Raw genomic sequence first — 14,607 nt, 5'->3', positions numbered from 1 at the left:
AGCGCAGCGTGAAGAAAGACAAGCGCAGCGTGAGCGTGAAGAAAGACAAGCGCAGCGTGAGCGTGAAGAAAGACAAGCGCAGCGTGAGCGTGAAGAAAGAGAAGCACAGCGTGAAGAAAGGCAAATGGAGCTGAAACGCGTAGAGCTCCAGATAGAAATGGAGACGAAGCGCTTAGAGCTTCAGACAGAAATGGTGCGTGTTCAAAATGAGCACGAGGCACCACGCCAAAGAGATAACCAGCAGCAAATGTTACACAGGGCACCGAAACTTCCAGCATTCGCTGACGGGAAGGACCAGATCGACTGCTACCTTGCAAGATTCGAGAGGTTCGCTGAGAGTGCTAGATGGCAGCGCGACGACTGGGCGATTCTACTCAGCGCACATTTGACTGGGGCAGCACTTGAGGTCTACGCTAGACTCTCAAACGATGACGCCAGAGACTATGATGTACTGAAGGAAGCTCTGTTGCGTTGCTACAACTTCACTGAAAGGGGCTACCGTCAACGCTTCCGCGAATGCCAGCCATTGCCTGGAGAGACACCGAGCCAGTTTGTGGAGCGCCTGTCGTCATACCTGCAGAAGTGGGTGGAGTTATCAGGTGAAGAGCAGTCATACGAGAGTCTGCGGGACTTGATCGTGAAGGAGCAGTTCCTTAATGCCTGCCCAAAGGACCTGGCGACCCGCTTGGAAGAGCAAAAACTGCGGGGTTTGAAGGACATTACTGATGCTGCTGAGCGTTATCTCATTGCTCATGGAAGGACCCTGGGGACGTCAAAGTCATCGAAACCTTTCCAGAAGAGCGGGAACCAGGGAAACCAACCTGCCAAGGGACAAACTGAGTCCGCACCATCATCCAATGAAGGGCAGAACATAACGTGTTTCCATTGCAATGCCAAAGGTCACCGAGTCGCCAACTGTCCCCAAAAGAAAAATAACGGACATGACAATGACAAAGCGCAAGAACATCGACGGAGATATTACGACAACAAGAGGCAAACGAGTGGCTCGAACCAACAAGTATGTGCGAGCAGCGTCATACTTCCAAGGGCTGCCGAGCAAGTGGCTACACCATCGGACGTGGAAGAATGTATATCTGATGGCCAGCTTCTACTCGCCAATAGCAAGTCAATCTCTGTCGTCGCCAGCGCAGCTGTGTCAGTGTCGAACATGCCCGTGTCGAAGGGATTTGTTGAGAAGCAGGAAGTGACTGTTCTCAGAAATTCGGGCTGCAATGGAGTCATTGTCAAAGAGGATCTGGTGCCGACAGAGAAGTTTACTGGTGACTTCAAGTGGACGCTCATGGCTGACAGCAAATGCGTGAAGGCACCAGTGGTAAAAATCCAGATCGATACTCCATACTTCACCGGAGAAGTTGAGGCCGTCTGCCTGAAGAAGCCCTTGTACGATCTATTAATTGGGAACATTGGGGGTGCGAGACGTCCTGATGACCCTGATTTCGAATGGAGAATGGGCTCAGCTCAGCCTGCTGCTGAGGAGGAAGACCCACTGCCATTCGCGAATGAAGATATCAGCGAACTGTTACGAGATGACAGAGCTACTGTGCATCGCCGCGACCAGCCGCAGGTTGTAAGCGCTGTGACGACCAGAGCCCAGGCGAAGAAGGACAAAACAACTACGCCACTCAGGGTCACCAACAGTTCTGCAACTGCTGTCGTGGACAGGGATCGGCTGATTCAGCTACAGGAAGCTGATTCGACCTTAACAAAGTACAGGAGTCGTCCTGTCAAGGAGATGACTAAGGGCGAAGGCACTATGCAATTTGAAGTGAAGGCCAAGATTCTGTACAGAGTGTTCCAGCACGCGAGAGTCAACGGTGGGAAGCCATTACGTCAAGTTCTGGTGCCTCAACCACTTAGGCGCCAGGTGATGGAGGTGGCCCACGACTCTATTATGGGAGGTCACCTGGGTGTCAAGAAGACATCGGACAGAATCCAGGCTGCGTTTTACTGGCCAGGACTGCATGCAGATGTGACTCGATTCTGCCGATCGTGCGATATTTGCCAGAAAACCATACCTCGAGGAAGGGTCCCGAAAGTGCCGTTGCAGAAGATGCCTTTGATCGACCGACCTTTCAAGAGGGTGGCCATTGACCTCATCGGCGAGATAAAACCGCCAAGTGAAGCGGGTCATCGTTGGGTACTGACCCTGGTAGACTATGCAACCAGGTACCCAGAAGCCGTGCCTCTGAAGAAAATTGACACCGAGACTGTTGCCGAGGCACTTGTGGACATTTTCAGCAGAATTGGGGTTCCTGAAGAGATCCTCACAGACCTGGGGACACAGTTTGTCTCTGAATGCATGGAAGAGGTCAACAGGCTGCTGAGCATTCGTCACTTGACTACGACACCCTATCACCCGATGTGCAATGGGCTGGTCGAAAAATTCAATGCGACGCTGAAGTCCACGCTGAAGAAACTATGCAGTGAGCAGCCAAGGCAGTGGCATCGCTACATCAATGCCTTGCTATTTGCATACAGGGAGGTGCCACAAGAGTCCACTGGATTCTCCCCGTTCGAGCTGATGTACGGGCGGACCGTGAGAGGTCCGATGCAAATACTAAAGGAATTGTGGACGAAAGATGTGGACACACCTGAAGTGAAGAACAGTTACCAGTACGTGTTCGAGTTGCGAGAGAAACTGGAGGAGACTCTCGAGATTGCGAGAGAAAACTTGAGAAAGTCTCAGGATAGCGGAAAGCACTACTACGACCGCAAAGCCGTAAACAGGAAGTTTACACCAGGTAACAAAGTGCTGATACTGCTTCCCACTGATCACAACAAACTACTGATGCAGTGGAAAGGCCCATACGAGGTTGAGGCCGTGGTAGGGATCAACGACTACAAGGTGAATGTCGGCAAGAAGTCCAAGATCTACCACGCTAACCTCCTGAAACTGTATGTGGAGAGACCTCCGGAAGCAGTACAGGTCGCAGCAAGTGTGGACGAACCAGCCGAACTAGACGAGTTCGATGGTGAGGAACTACTGGAGTTGGGAGACCTCCACAAGAAAGAGGGAGTGGATGACGTCAAGTTAGGACCTGACCTGCCAGAAGACCAGCAAAAGGAGCTGCATGATTTTATGGGCGACTTCACCCATAGGTTCTCTGATGTTCCAGGCTCTATGTCCTTGGTCGAACATGAAGTCCACCTCACATCTGACGTTCCTGTTCGCTCAAAACCATACCCTATCCCGTTTCAGGCTCGGGAATCCTTGAAGAAGGACATCGACAACATGTTGAAGATGGGGGTCATCCGTGAGTCATCATCCCCTTACTCATCTCCCGTTGTTGTTGTCAAGAAGAAAGACGGTACAAACAGGGTATGCATTGACTTCCGGAAAGTGAATAAGATCACCGTGTTTGACCCTGAACCAATGCCGACAGCGGCTGATCTGTTCCGACGGTTGACTGGCAGTAAGATCTTCTCAAAGATCGATCTCAGCAAGGGATATTGGCAGATTCCTGTGCGCGAAGAGGACATACCAAAGACCGCCTTTGCAACTCCAGACGGAACGTATGAGTGCCTGTGGATGCCTTTTGGCATGGTGAACAGTGGTGCTACCCTGAAGAGGGGAATGCGAAAAATGCTCAAAGGAATGAAGAATGTTGTGTACTACTGGGATGATCTGCTAGTCCACACAGAGACCTTCGCAGAGCATCTGGAGACTTTGAGGGAACTGTTTTCCCGCCTGACAAAAGCCAATCTGACCGTGAGACCCAGCAAGTGCATTTTGGGGACCGACAACGTTGACTTCATAGGTCATTCACTGAAGGAAGGTCAAAAGGGGCTTTTGTTGGAAAACGTCACCAAGATCCTCAATGCGCCACGTCCTGAAACCAAGAAGCAGGTGCGATCCTTCCTTGGATTGGCTGGGTACTACAGAGAGTTCATTCCAAACTTCGCCGCCATAACGGCGCCTTTGTCGGACATGACCCGAAAAGGATGCCCCAACCGAATACTCTGGGGACCAGCTCAGGAGAAGTCATATCAGACTGTGCGCGACCTGATGTCACGAGACCCGGTGCTACGCCTTCCTGATACTGCCAAAGAGTTCATCTTGCGTACAGACGCATCGGACGAAGGGATCGGCGCCATGCTGATGCAAGAGCATGGAGGTAAACCGTTTCCGGTCAGCTATGCCAGCAAGAAGCTGTCAGGAGCCGAGAAGAACTACTCGACCATGGAGAAAGAGTGTTTAGCCATCGTGTGGGGAATCAAGAAATTTGAACTCTACCTCCAAGGGGTGAAATTCGTGCTTCAGACTGATCACAAACCCCTCACCTACCTGAACTCTGCGAAGTTTGTGAATAATCGTATCATGAGGTGGGTGATGTACTTGCAGAACTTTGATATGCGAGTGGAATCGATTAAGGGTTCAGACAATGTTGGAGCAGATTTTCTCAGCCGAGTATGTGATTAAAACTGTGTTCATTCTCCAACAGACTAATGTACATACCTGGATTTCAATCTGTTATGTATACATAATATGTGTACAGGTAGCGTTTCAATGATTGAAAGAAATTAGGTAAATTTCTTCTGGTGTTGGGGGTAATGTTAGGAAACGCTACCGTTGCTGAGCTTTGGTTCAGTTTTGTGTGTTGCATGTAGTTGACTTATTTGTACTTTGTGGGAAAGTACCGATATTATATTTTGTAAACACAATATTTATGCTTGGACGAGAATGCAGGTGAACTTTCTAGTCCTGTCAAAACAAGTTGTTTACCATGCTGTTTTAGTCGTGAGTTCGTGGCGTTCGTTCGGATTAAGTGCGTCGGCGCTTTTGATGTACGTCATAGAGAATGTCGCTAGTTTAGTCCATGCACGGCTCGTATAATGTAGTTGTATCATGTTCGGTCTGGAATATTCTCGAGATTGAGTATTTACTATATATGCCAGCGCGATTTGAATGTTAAACAAGAAGGGCAAAGCCCATACGACTCACATGCTTTACACATTTTTCCTACCAAAATACATGTGACCTTGACCCAAGGTCAAGGTCATCCAAGGTCATGCAACACAAAGCTGTTAATTCAAGACATAGGAAGTACAATGGTGCTTATTGGCTCTTTCTACCATGAGATATGGTCACTTTTAGTGGTTCACTACCTTATTTTGGTCACATTTCATAAGGGTCAAAGTGACCTTGACCTTGATCATATGTGACCGAATGTGTCTCATGATGAAAGCATAACATGTGCCCCACATAATTTTAAGTTTGAAACAGTTATCTTCCATAGTTCAGGGTCAAGGTCACTTCAAAATATGTATACAATCCAACTTTGAAGAGCTCCTGTGACCTTGACCTTGAAGCAAGGTAAACCAAACTGGTATCAAAAGATGGGGCTTATTTTGCCCTATATATCATATATAGGTGAGGTATTGAATCTCAAAAACTTTAGAGAAAATGGGAAAAATATGAAAAATAGCTGTTTTTTAGGCAACATTTATGGCCCCTGTGACCGTGACCTTGAAGCAAGGTCAAAATGCTATGTATGTTTTTTGGGGCCTTGTCATCATACACCATCTTGCCAAATTTGGTACTGATAGACTGAATAGTGTCCAAGAAATATCCAACGTTAAAGTTTTCCGGACGGACGGACGTCCGGACGTCCGGACGTCCGGACGGACGGACGGACGACTCGGGTGAGTACATAGACTCACTTTTGCTTCGCATGTGAGTCAAAAAGCTTCTATTTGAGTTCTGCTACGTTGTGCAGTTGTATGTATTGAATGCTGAATAAATCCTCGAACTCGATTTGACGAGTTGTTTTCTGTTGCTGCGAAGACGGGCGACGTAGAATAAACAACTATACGACGTTTGAGAACTTGTGGCAATCTCAAGTGTCGTGTAACACATTGTCTAAACAGTGCAGTGTGAGTATCTGGGGTATAGACGATTTCATTGTCTAAACAGTGCAGTGTGAGTATCTGGGGTATAGACGAGTTCATTGTCTAAACAGTGCAGTGTGAGTATCTGGGGTATAGACGAGTTCATTGTCTAAACAGTGCAGTGTGAGTATCTGGGGTATAGACGAGTTCATTGTCTAAACAGTGCAGTGTGAGAATCTGGGGTATAGACGAGTTCATTGTCTAAACAGTGCAGTGTGAGTATCTGGGGTATAGACGAGTTCATTGTCTAAACAGTGCAGTGTGAGTACCTGGGGTATAGACGAGTTCATTGTCTAAACAGTGCAGTGTGAGTATCTGGGGTATAGACGATTTCATTGTCTAAACAGTGCAGTGTGAGTATCTGGGGTATAGACGAGTTCATTGTCTAAACAGTGCAGTGTGAGTATCTGGGGTATAGACGAGTTCATTGTCTAAACAGTGCAGTGTGAGTATCTGGGGTATAGACGAGTTCATTGTCTAAACAGTGCAGTGTAAGTATCTGGGGTATAGACGAGTTCATTGTCTAAACAGTGTAGTGTGAGTATCTGGGGTATAGACGAGTTCATTGTCTAAACAGTGCAGTGTGAGAATCTGGGGTATAGACGAGTTCATTGTCTAAACAGTGCAGTGTGAGTATCTGGGGTATAGACGAGTTCATTGTCTAAACAGTGCAGTGTGAGTACCTGGGGTATAGACGAGTTCATTGTCTAAACAGTGCAGTGTGAGTATCTGGGGTATAGACGATTTCATTGTCTAAACAGTGCAGTGTGAGTATCTGGGGTATAGACGAGTTCATTGTCTAAACAGTGCAGTGTGAGTATCTGGGGTATAGACGAGTTCATTGTCTAAACAGTGCAGTGTGAGTATCTGGGGTATAGACGAGTTCATTGTCTAAACAGTGCAGTGTAAGTATCTGGGGTATAGACGAGTTCATTGTCTAAACAGTGCAGTGTGAGTATCTGGGGTATAGACGAGTTCATTGTCTAAACAGTGCAGTGTGAGTATCTGGGGTATAGACGAGTTCATTGTCTAAACAGTGCAGTGTGAGTATCTGGGGTATAGACGAGTTCATTGTCTAAACAGTGATTGCACAAAATAACATACACAGGAAATGTTACATCTCGGTTTTGTGTGACTGATGATCTTACATTATTGTATGGCGCTGAAGTATTGTATAATTTAGTAATATATCGATGTCTTCTAGACTATGATTCGCACTGGGTGTTGTAGCACGGAATTACCTGATCTGTTGGTACATCTCATTACCTGATCTGTTGGTACATCTCATTGAATGTGTAGTGTCTGTTTAACGATGGCTTTAATACACAAAGTCACCTGGTGTTCTTTTTGATCGCGATGTGTTTGCAGAATTCATTTCGGTGCTACAATTTCCGTCTGTTCTGTTTCATCTTCATGCTTGTGTGTTTATTGATGGTACTATTATAATGCTGAATTAATTTCCCGACGATTTTTGACATTTAAAGTGTAACTGATGACTTGAAATGACTTTTATGGCGCTGAGTTGTTTGATGTTTGTCACATGTCAATATATCACATAAGGTGATTATGAACGGTTAGTTACTTCTAACTAACTAACCACACCACGATCCACTCTCGCAGTCATACAAATAAATAGAATCAACAAAAGTATTAGTTCCAGACGCCTGTTTATGTAATATCACGCCACCTCCCTCGAGACTTCACTCCAAAAAATGTTCTTTTTACGTTCAAAACGTAAAAAGAAGTGGTCACTGACAAAAATGCCAGTTAAAGATTACTGTTATTGGTTTTTATGTGTTTGGTTGGTCTCTTCCTTGGTAGTGCAATAGCGTTAATTATGGATTGTTGTTATCATCATTTACATAAAAACTTATCTGTTAATCCAAACAATGATATAATTACTGTGATGTTCTTAACTACACTTTAACATGGAATGTATGTATGTATGTATGTATGTAGGTATTTATGTAGGTATGTATGTAGGTATGTATGTAGGCATGTATGCATGTGTATTGGTGTGTCGGTGTGTCAGGTGTGCAAGAAAAAAGGGTATTTTTATATCATGGGTTTTATGAATTTTCTTCTTTTATTCTTTTATAGTTATTAATTAATGACCTATATGTGCTGATGACTAAATTAATTTCCTTTGTTGGATCAATAAAATGTTATGAGTTATGAGTTATGAGTTAAATGAGTTAAGGGCAGACCGGGTAGGCAAAATGAGTTATTTTTGGTCTCATACACCTTTTTGGGGTTGTTGCATTTTTCACACCTTTGAACATCCTGGAATGCATTCAATAATCTGCTTTTGTCATTTTAGACATGTATTCATGTAAATAAAACCATTTTCAAACCGATGTTTTGTTGTTTTTGTCTGTGTTTTATCAAAAAAATCGAAAAAATGGTCAACTTTGGATACTCCGTGCTGGTAAATGTGCGCACATGACATGACCCTTCGCTGTTCAAACTGTGTGGAAATTTCCGTTCTTCAAGATGACGTCATCACCGTTGGGGAATTTCCGTTGACATAGGCACAAAGAGAGAGAATCCGTTCCAACCGAAACCCCGGAATTAATATATGCAAATATATGTAGGTCAAAGGCATTTGGCGCAAGCGCAGTAGACAACTTATCAGTCCCCCGGTGTCAACAAATCCATGACGTTTTCACCGATTCAGCAGCATTTTTCAAAGTTTTGAGCTGCGGAGAACAACCCTAACATTGGAAATGTTCGGCATAGTGGCAAGAAATATCAGAGAAAGATGAACCAGCAGCAGCGAACAGTAGAAGGAAGTAACAACACTCCGAAATGAACCAACATGATCGTATTTAAGCAGACGACATTCTAAGATTCTTGACTCGACGAGGTGGGTTTTGCTTCTTTCTCTTTTCGATCTTGTTTGTTTGACAACGTGATTTATTGCACATCGTTATGTTGTTGTTGTTGTAAGAATGTGTTAGGGTTTGCAGGTAAATGATAAACAGTTTGTGTCTGAAGTATTTTGCGGGTTTTTTTATCCAATTTACTGACCATGCCGGCGCCGCCGCATCCCCCCCCCCCCCCCCCCCTCCCTCCCTCGATCATCTCTGTGATATCGTCTTCACAACCCCTATTTTATTGTTCTTCGCTGGCCAGTCCTTGAGAGCTTACTATGGTGTAACATGTCATCAGTATTCTTTGTCTGGGGTCAAACTGAGAAGCAGCATCTGAGCGATGTACGACTGACACAGTTTCTGTTTCTGGTCATTGACCGTAGGAAAATAAGTACCCTACTAGAGAGCGTTCTCTAATTCTAAAGGATTGGTTTACACCAGCATGGCTGACCAACCTATCATTGACAGCAATATTGTTGTCAAATCGTTTCCATTAACTAAGGAATAAAAAAAATAGATCCAATTTACTTCACCAAAGAAAAAAAAAGAGTTAAACTAAAGGACTGGGGATGCAACTCATGAATCAAAAGCATAAAGATCACCTGCAAACAGTGCTAGGTTTAGGAAATCTGAAAATGTATACACACACACAGAACACACACACACACACACAAAACAGACAACAGACAAGCAAATACATATAGCAAGTGTGATGAAATAAATTAATTTTAAAAGAAAAATATGAAAAGAAAGAAAGAAAGAAAGAAAATAATTCAGCTAGTTTCAGTATTAGTTCCTGTGTGTATGTGATTGTGTGGTTACTCAAATCCCATAGTAAACTTGACATGTACATTTTGTGATAGGGGCCAATTAATGAATGTCTTTTGTGTGTGTGTGTGTGTGTGTGTTCGTCAACCGACATATGTGGGTACGAGCCGCTGAGGTGGTTGTAAGAAAACCCGCCTGGTTCAGTGGTTGGGGGCTGATTGGGATTTCTGATTTACCAGCCTAGCCAAAAAGTTGAGGTACACCCCATGTAACATGGTCATTTGCAAAATAAAGTACAAGCACTTGTTGACGTTTATATTGAGTCTTAAAATTTGCAGCTTATTACAAACAAAAACCATGGACAGTTGTATCAAATATTAAATCAGTGTTTGTGTATTTATTAGGTTGGAGCAAGGGGAGAGCCAGTCCTCCTGTGGTGGCAGCGAGGAGAAAGATTGACCTGATGGAAAAGTTTGCTAAACCGGAACTACCCTCTTCCACAGCAGAAACATCAGCTTTGCCATCTTCTGACCAACCATAAGAAGATACAGATACTTTGCCATCTTCTGACCCATCACAAGCAGATATGGATACTGGTACTGTGCAACGTCACTCCGCTGACATGTGTTGGGCTTTTGTCAACATTGATCAGCTCCATCTATTGCTGAAAGATCTATATCCTGTACTGAATGCTTGTCTGATAGCAGTCTGATTATGAAAGAAGGTGATGCATCAGCCCAAGGATTTGCACAGGCCCTGCATCTGGAGTGCATATGAGTGTCCATTCAAGTCTGCAGTTGTTTACTCTTCTCCCGGTGTTTGCAACGCTTCGGGTGGTAAAGTTGCATTTTAAATAATCCGCGTATGACCATGTTGGTACATGGAAAGGGACATTCAGCTTTACAGAAATTTGCTGCAGTGTTAGGATTGATCACAGAAATACTGTAATTAAAATGTTGCAACTTTTGAATGGCTTGATAGCTTTGTTCCATCTGTGTATATATAATTATGTAATGTTGTTGATGATTTGTGAAGCATCATTTCTATGCAATGGAATAAGAAATCAGTGCATCCGTTGGGTTTTTATGAGTCTGACAGTTTGGTTCTGATCAATATTTTCATATCAGCACAAACACAGATAATTGACTTTTTTAATGTTTTCATATGATTTTTTTTTTAAATCAAAAAAATCTGATAATTTGATTATCAAATCATTTCCCCTTCATAGTTAAAGTGTTATTCTGGTTAAAAAAAACCACCCCATTAATTCAAGCTCTACTGTGGTACTAGTTTACCGGGGTACTAGTGAGACTCTTTTACATGCTGTTTTCTCTACATGTAATTAGAGACAAAATGTGGTAATTAAAATGTTGTAACTTTTGAATGGCAAGATGGATTTGTTCCAATTTTGTATATGTTGTTTATGATTTGTGAAGCACCATTTCTGTGCATGGAATAAGAATACCGTGGATTCCTTGTGTTTTTATGAGTCCGACAGTTTCGTTTTGATTCATATCTGCACTAACATAGATGAGTTTTCAAATGATTCTTTTAAAAAAGTCTGGATAATTTGATCGTCAAATCCTTTCCCCATCATAGTAAAGTGGTTATTCTTATAAAAACATATCAATTCAGGCTGCACTGTGCTACTAGTTTGAGGTACTGGTTGGAATCTTTCAAATGCTGTTTTCTCTGAATGTAATTTTCAGACAAACATCTGTAATTAAAATGTTGCAACTTTTGAATGGCTTGATGGATTTGTTTCATTTTTGTTTATGTTGTTTATGATTTGTAAAGCGTCAGTTTTGTGTATGGAATAAGAGTTAAGTGCATTGGTTGGGTTTTTATGAGTCTGACAGTTTGGTTCTGATTCATGTTTTCATATCGGTACAAACAAAGATGGTTGTTTTCATATGATGTATATAAAAAAAATCCTGATAATTTGATTGTCAAATCCTTTTCCCTACATAGTAAAGTGGTCATTCTGATAAAAACATATGAATTCAGGGTGCACTGTGCTACTGGTTTTTTTATGTACTGGTTCAAATCTTTAAAATGCTGTTTTCTCTGAATGTAATTTTCAGACAAAACGCTACAATTAAAATGTTGCATTTTTTGAAAGGCTTGATGGATTTGTTCAGTTTTTGTATATGTTGTTTATGAGTTGTACAGCATCAGTTCTGTGTATGGAATAAGAGTTCAGTGCATTGGTTGGGTTTTTATGAGTCTGACAGTTAGGATTTCATGTATTTTTCTTATCAGAACTGAACCGGTAACTGAAAATGCTAAATTAAAATAATATATTGCTTAGAAATGCTTTTCGATACACAGAATTATTAAACACACACATATTGCTGCAAAGAAGAAAAATTGGATCAAAACATGCACTGGTTCACAAACTGCAACATTTTAAAAAAAGCACATTTTATAACGTTTTTCTCACATTTTGGTGAATAAAACCCCCAAAAATTGCTTTTCACTCAAAATTTAAAATGGTTTCCCTTAATTAGGTTATTCTGCTTGCAAAAATCAAACAAGCAGCAAGCTGTTTCCAAAAAAAAAAAAAAAGTGCTTGCCTACCCTGTCCCCCCTTAAAGTACAGAAAATGATAATAACACGCTGATCCCGTGTATAGTTAAGAAAATTGCTGATCTGCCTTAAAGTACTAGTTCATGCAGGTGTCACACACCCCACGTCGTCACCACTCGAGTATAATCATAAATATAACAGATGACTTGGTGGTAAGAAGGGTGCAAAATACATGGTGCAACTTAGCTTTTTGCCACTGAGTGGGCGGCCCGTGATTAGTCTATAGTCTCCACAACTGCTCCGTCGAATGTAGAGCCGGCTGGCGTGGCAACGGAGCAGGGAACAGTGGAGACATCAGGCACCTCACTCAGCCACTGAAGGTCCTCCCGTAGTCTACCAGAAAAAGTAGTGTTGTAGCTGGTAGGACGGCGACAGCGACAGCAAATCACCAGTACATCAGGTTAGCAGGTTACATCAATGCCGCGGACGACCTGGTTACAGCATCCCGCTCAGCATAGCACGTAGTAGATATACGTATGCAGTAGAAAACAGCCAGCAACGGAAGATATGAAGAAATGAAGAAAGGCTGCAACAAAAAGCATCGGTGCACTAAACATGCCACGCTGCCTCTCAACCTCCGGTTTTCTTCTTCATTCCATGTAAGCGCTGGTACTGTAAAGTGGTGTATAAATTCACGTGAGATAATATAATAGAGGTAGGTGCAAACTATTGTTGTTCAAAATGTTGCTGATACAAAAATGAAGCGCGTCAACAATCGCTGCGCTAGTGAAACCAAAAGCAATCGCCGCGCTCTGGGAATTGCCGCGCTGCACAACGCGCCGCGCTCTGGGAATCGCTTGCCAATGAAAATGTCGGCTAAGACACGTGGTGAAGCGAACAAATTCTCCATCTCTAATTCCCCCCCACCCCCCTTCCTCATGTATGGCCTATGCGAAAGAGAATGGCAAAATCACAATGTCTCCATCTCTAATTCCCCCCACCCCCCTTCCTCACGTATGGGCTATGCGAAAGAGAATGGCAACATCACAATGTCGGGTGGTGAGACACGTGGTAAAAACATTCTCCAGTCCATCTCTAACCCAATTCTTGATGCAGCGTTGAAAGACCCTGGCGTGGTTCTTCGAATAAAGCCTGGAATAAACCCTGTGGCAGAATGGTTTCGGAACACTTTAAGAAGGAGACTGACTTACCTGTCGAGCTTGTCGATGCGTGAACAAACATTTGCCGAGTCGAGCTTTTCGATGCGTCTCGCTTTCCACTGCCCGTGCGGATGGAAGTGGCGCTATTCGGTCTGAGCCAATGGGAGACCCGGTTCGTTTAACAGCCATTGGGGAGGCCTTCCGGTTGCGTCGTCTGTTAGAAAATGTCGCACCAGAATGCCAGAAAAAGCCATTTGGCTTCGGAATCGGCTAATCTAACCGGGCGCATCGTGTGCGCCGCAAAATGTTTCTAGATACCCCAGAGATCGGGGCCCAAATCGGCCGGGTTTGGGAGGAGATAGCGATGCAAGGCCCCAAAACGGTCGCGTATTATAATATAGATTTTATAGTTTTTATTTTAAATTTATTATTTTTGAAAATATTGATTTTCAAGCTTAAGTTGTAAAGTTTTGATTATACGGCATCAAAAGTATGACAGCTGAATTGTACACAAAGAGATCTTCAATTTGATATATCGTATGACATCTTTACCTGTAAATCCACTGAAGATTTGCTTATTCGCGTTTCTTAAATTTCGTGTGACGACGTCAATATAGCCTAAAATTGCAATCGGCTATAAAATAATCCTTTTTATTGCATTTATTGGTTCAACTGTGATACATTTGTTGTTGCTGCAATCTGTTCTATAAAATAAAACCGAAAAGGTCATTTCTTTTTGCTTTTTTTAATTTGTCGCCCTGTACATGAACTTCCCAGTTGTGAAAAAATCGCATATTTGCCTGACTTTACAATCCAATACCTCCAGCTCCAAATGTATAATTCTAACAGGCTTCAAACTTTGCACAGCAATTCTATAAGTACTTTTACATTTCAAACCTGAACAATAAGAACATTGCCTGATTTTGAAGCTGTTTACGGCACTCTAAAAATGCCTTATGTGCACTATTCACGCTTACGACAGTGGGCCTCCCTACATCTGTTATTCTCTCTGACTTGCATTTTACATAATAACATAATTTGTTGGATAAATGTTATGTACAATTTTCCATTGCAATTCTCTTAACCTCACTTCTTTATAAACATAGGCAAGGGTCCAAATTTCCTTATTTACTTGTACACCAAACTTCATCAACCAAAAATTATATACTCAACGTTTTTCTACAGCAGTAATTACAATTTTCTTTTCTATAATTGTTCTTATTTGGCTTATTTTGATCATATAAAGGCTACCATCAAACATCTGCTTATCCATCTGTACAATGATGTCTTTATTTTCAAACCAATTAATCCAGTGATCGACAAGAAGAAAACCAATTAATCCACAATTTGGGTAGTGCATTTATTAA

The 14,607-nt window shown here is 42.7% G+C and overlaps 1 protein-coding gene and 1 long non-coding RNA gene across 3 annotated transcripts in view; one reads left to right on the top strand and one right to left on the bottom strand.

Annotated features, from left to right (window-relative positions):
• The window catches only part of LOC138949514 (uncharacterized), a 725,664-nt gene that overhangs the window by 548,744 nt on the left and 162,313 nt on the right, over window positions 1-14,607 (bottom strand). The gene's annotated exons all lie outside the window — the stretch shown is intronic.
• Window positions 7,882-11,292, top strand: LOC138949530 (uncharacterized). The gene is made up of 2 exons (XR_011450317.1): window positions 7,882-8,776; window positions 9,956-11,292. It is a non-coding gene; the product is annotated as an uncharacterized lncRNA (long non-coding RNA).

Source organism: Littorina saxatilis, linkage group LG15 (genome assembly GCF_037325665.1).
Source record: "Littorina saxatilis isolate snail1 linkage group LG15, US_GU_Lsax_2.0, whole genome shotgun sequence".
In the NCBI taxonomy this organism is placed as follows: domain Eukaryota; kingdom Metazoa; phylum Mollusca; class Gastropoda; order Littorinimorpha; family Littorinidae; genus Littorina; species Littorina saxatilis.
This window is presented reverse-complemented; position numbering and strand designations above follow the sequence as displayed.